This window comes from Mastomys coucha, unplaced genomic scaffold (assembly GCF_008632895.1).
Source record: "Mastomys coucha isolate ucsf_1 unplaced genomic scaffold, UCSF_Mcou_1 pScaffold16, whole genome shotgun sequence".
In the NCBI taxonomy this organism is placed as follows: Eukaryota; Metazoa; Chordata; class Mammalia; order Rodentia; family Muridae; genus Mastomys; species Mastomys coucha.
Window position 1 is genome coordinate 76378458 of NW_022196898.1, and position 5450 is coordinate 76383907.

Below are 5450 nucleotides of genomic sequence, written 5' to 3' on the forward strand. Positions count from 1 at the left end.
CTCTTCTCTCTCTCTCTCTCTCTCTCTCTCTCTCTCTCTCTCTCTCTCTCTCTGCATTTTTCTTCCTCTACACCTCAACTCCCCTACCTAAACCTTAAATAAACTCTATTCCATATATATGTATATATATAATTTGTACTTATCTATTTCTATATAAATAAATATCTTATCTATTTATACATAAATAACTTATCTATTTAAATATATAAGTTATATGCACATACTATGGATCAACTGAAATACTGCATATATATATACATATACATTATATATAAACATGTATATATATGTGTGTATGTGTGTATATATATAATACACATATAATGTATATTTCAGTTGGTGTATAGTAGAGTGACACCTAGGGACCTGCAGGTGACTGTGTGACAGAAGAGTGAAAGTGAGTGACAGTTCTTTGTTAAGCTTTTTGACTGTGAGGGAACTTTCTAAGGAGAAACATATCATCTGCATAAAGCCTGAAAATCTAGTCTTGCAGTAATACATGTATGTTTCTTTTTAATTCCTTGCTGGTATGAATGTCTGGTATTTGAAAATTATTTGAGATACTACATAAAAATGTTGCTTAACCTCATATAGTTTAATAATTATAATCAATAAATGTTAAAGATGGTTGAAGGTTAAAAATATGTAAAATACTAATTTTTAGTAAATTTTGCATTTCATTTCTAAGTTATACTTTAAATGGTTGATTGAAATTTGTAAAATACTTTTTTCAATATTCCTTTGAATAAAGCTTAATTTTTCTTTTTTAACACAACAGAGTATTTTTTACTTCCATTTCAGTAATAAGTAGTGTATTGTTTCATCATTATGACTAGCATTATATCTCCTATTAGACCATGGAGTGTATTTCAGGCTTTTTGTTCTAAATAAAGTTATGAACAATTCATTTATACTTGCTCATGAGCATATAGTTTAATGCACATGATCATTAAATAACATTTTCCTTTAGTATTTACCTCATGATTTATAATAAGCATACTAACATATAAATGCATGTGATAACTATACATACACAAAAATAATATTTTAAAGTTGAATACCCAAAATTTTTATTGACAAGTTTCATGAAGAAAAACCTGGAGAGGCCAAGGCTGCTTAATAGGCAAGCTTTGAAGGATGGGAGAGTACTAACACTGTCTCGGGTAGAGAATATTAAGAAGGTAGATGTGAAGATGCTGGATCTCCAGAGTGGAGGAGAGGAAGGTAGGAAGTAGAGAGTGGAGGTATGCAGAGCACAGGCAGATGCTGATGTGAGGCTTAGGTCAGGAGAGAGTGAGTTGTTCCTGTCCACCCAATTCGTCTTCCTACAGGTTTCATTACTGAACATAGCAAATGAAACTAAGTAGATAACAAGCAACATTGCCCTTGTACTTTAGATAGGTGAAATAAGTAGTCTCTCTGTAAAGGGAAACCCAAGGGAATCATACCATGCTCTCCCAAATAGAAAACTCACAAAGAAAAATACAGCTTCATTTACTCTAACACCAACACGACAATAGACTAGAGTGTAGAGCACTTTTATCAAATTTACAGTGCAGCCATGAATTCTATGCTGTTGAACCAGAAAAGAACACAAATACAAATATTCTAGTTAGACTGCAGAAGACAAAGGGAAAGACAGTCATGAACAGATGAAAGACGACTGATGAGATTCTGAACACAAAGGGATGACAGTAAATCCATGGTGAATGCTGAGCACAGGATGCACTATTAGTGGTGCTAATGAAGTTATGTCAAGTACAGAGAGGAGGATGGAAACAGAGATGTTAAAGTCTGCTCTGCTACAGCTCTCCAGGTGGTGGTCCTGGATGGCAGAAGCTGAGCACAGAATACATACATACCTCCTTTCGGAATTCCCTAAAGAATTCTCTCAAGGGCTTGCCTAAGTTTGGTTTTATCATGGTTTCTACCTTAAATTGTAGTTTCAAAAGTTGTCTTTGGGGGACCTAACATGTACAAGTGCTTTCTGATCAGTCAAGTTCAATTTGAGCACACCAGTTCACAAAGGCTGTCTGACTATTCTCAAGGATTCTACTCAAATGTTTGAGAGGCACACCTATTTATCAATGGAGGAGAAAATGAACTCAAGACAACAACAATACTTTCTTAAATGTAAACAGATAACCAAAAGACTTCAAAATAAGTAAGGAGAAAAATAAGAAACTATAAACATCTAGATACGTTAACAGAATTTTTTAAAGCAGAAAAGTTCAAAAGAAATGTTTTAAACACTGATAATTAATCCCTTTATAGACATTCAAAAAAGGTTGTAGGCCCAAGACAAAAATATGGTGCTATGAAAAGTAAATTATTCAAGTTTGTTTGAGTCAATGTTTTCAGTTGAGACAATAAATACATTTGAGAGGCATAGAGAAAATAGAGAAAATATGAAAATACTAAATATGAGGGGAAACAAACACAGATGTGTGGAACCGGTTTGAGCAGAGACAGCCTAGAACTTTCATTTGAATGGGCCATTTCTGGGTTCAATAGTGAGTAGAATAGGGGAATGAGGATGGAAAGGAGAAAGGTAAGAGATTGTTTTTAAAAATTTGATTTATCGATTTGCATTCTTCTACATGCTAACTACCAGTTGAGCCAGCACCATTTGTTGAAAATGCTGTCTTTTTTCCACTGGATTGTTTTAGTTCCTTTGTCAAAGATCAAGTGACCATAGGTGTATGGGTTAATTTCTGGGTCTTCAATTCTATTCCATTGATCCACCTGCCTGTCACTGTTCCAATACCATGCGTTTTTTATCACAATTTCTCTCTAGTACAGCTTAAAGTTCCAGGGATTGTAATTCCACCAGAGGTTCCTTTATTGTTGAGAGTCGTTTTCTCTGTCCTAGGTTTTTTGTTATTCCAGATAAATTTGCAAATTGCTCTTTCTAAGTATGTGAAGAATTGAGTTGGAATTTTGATGGGGATTGCAATGAATCTATAGATTGCATTTGGCAAGATGGCCATTTTTACTATATTAATCCTGCCAATCCATGAACATGGGAGATCTTTCCATCTTCTGAGATCTTCTTCAATTTCCTTCTTCAGAGACTTGAAGTTCTTGTCATACAGATCTTTTACTTGCTTATTTAGAGTCACACCAAGGTATTTTATATTATTTGTGACTATTATGAAGGGTGTTATTTCCCTAATTTCTTTCTCAGCCGGTTTATCCTTTGTGTAGAGGAAGGCCACTGATTTGCTTGAGTTAATTGTATATCCAGCTACTTTGCTGAAGTTGTTTATCTGGTTTAGGAGCTCTCTGATGGAATTTTGGGGTCACTTAAGTATACTATCTTATCATCAGCAAATAGTGATAATTTGACTTCTTCCTTTCCAATTCATATCCCTTTAATCTCCTTTTGTTGTCTAACTGCTCTGGCTAGGACTGCAAGTACAATATTGAATAGGGAGGGAGAGAATGGGCAGCCTTGTCTAGTCCCTGATTTTAGTAGAATTGCTTCAAGTTTCTCTCCATTTAGTTTGATGTTGGCTACTTGTTTACTGTATATTGCCTTTATTATGTTTAAGTATGGCCTTGAATTCCTGATCTTTCCAAGACTTTTATCATGAAGGGGTGTATAATAGCCAGAAACTGGAAACAACCCAATGTCCCTCAACAGAGGAAAGGATACAGAAAATGTGGTACATCTACAAAATGGGGTATGGTTAAAAACAATGAATTTATGAAATTTTTAGGGAAATGGATGGATCTGGAGAATATCATCCTGAGGGAGATAACCCAATCACAAAAGAACACGCATGGTATGCACACTCTGATAAGTGGTTATTAGCCCAGAAGATCGGAATACACAAAGTACAATCCATAAACCACAAGAAACTCAAGAAGAAGGAAATCCAAAGTGAGGATACTTAGTTCCTTCTTAAAAGGGGGAACAAAATAACCATGGAAGGAGTTGCAGAGACAAACTATGCAGCAGAGACTGAAGGAAGGACAATCCAGAGACTGCTCAGCCTGGGAATCCTTCCCATATTCAATCATCAAATCCAGACACTATTGTGGATACCAGCAAGTGCTGGCTGACAGGAGCCTGATATAGCTGTCTCCTGAGAGGCTCTGACAGTACCAGACTAATACAGAAGTAGAACCTCACAGCCATCCATTGGAGTGAGCACAGGGTCCCCAATGAAGGAGCTAGAGAAAGGACCCAAGGAGCTGAAGGGCTTGCAGCCCCTTAGGACGAACAACAATATAAACTAACTAGTACCTTAAGAGCTCCCAGGAACTAAACCACCAACCAAAGAGTACACATGGTGAGACTAATGGCTCCAGCAGCATGTGTATAGCAGAGGATGGCCTAGTCAGTCATCAAGGGCAGGAGAGGCCCTTGGCCCTGTGAAGGTTCTATGCCCCAGTGTAGGGAATGCCAGGACCAGGAAGTAGGAGAGGGTGGGTTCGTGAGCAAGGGGGAGAGAGGAGGGAACAGGGTTTTTTTTTTTATTTTTTTCAGAGGGGAAACTGCGAAAGGAGATATCATATGATATAAATGACAAAAATTTCTAATAAAAAAAAGACATTAAAAAAATTCGATTGAAAATGATACCATTGAAGAAGAGTATGAGAAGTGGAGCCAGTGAGAGCAGGTCTGATTCTAGGCAAAAACAAGGGTACAATCAATAGCAAGGTGATCAATGTGGATTCAAGTGTGTTCAATTTTTGGTTTGTATCACACATCCAGCTTAAATGGTGAGTGAGCACTTGGAATTTAATGGCAATGATTCTAGCAATGATGTATAAATGGCAGTCATAGCTAAGGCTCCAGTGAATTTGCCAAGACTCAGTGTGTCCAGAGAATACTTGATTCTGTGTGGTACTTTGGAAGGGGAGAGGAACAAGCTGAGAAGAATCATCTATTGAAATGAACGGGGAGCAGTATCCTGGAGATTGAGTGAATTTCAGGTGTGCTAGTCATCATGTGTGTCAAAATCCACCTATCTGAAAATGAGATAAGAACTTAGCAATGACTGTTGAACCTTACAGCATGGAGCTTTGGTTGCATTGTGGAAGCTGCCACTGTGCAATGGGAGAGGTGGATACAGAATAAAGTATAGACAAGACAAATAAAGACTTCCTTATAATATGTGACATTACAGCATATGCTATCCTGTACATGGGGATAATTTATTGCAGGATAGGGAAAAACAACTACAGAAACAATAACCCTTCAGTTTGAAGTTGTAAATGGTGTATAATTGTTCCATGCCTCTGCTGCCCACCAGCAGCAGTGACGACAGAACACCAAGACTTCTTCTCTCGACCGTTTACTCAGGAAATTTCTTTTCTGACTTACAGCCTTTTCTGGTTCCTAGGTGTCACAGCTCTCCTAGGTTCTTAAGTGTTACAGCTCTTCTAGATGTCACGGCTCTTCTTGGTGTTGCTGCTTCTTCTTCTTCCTAGGTGCTGCA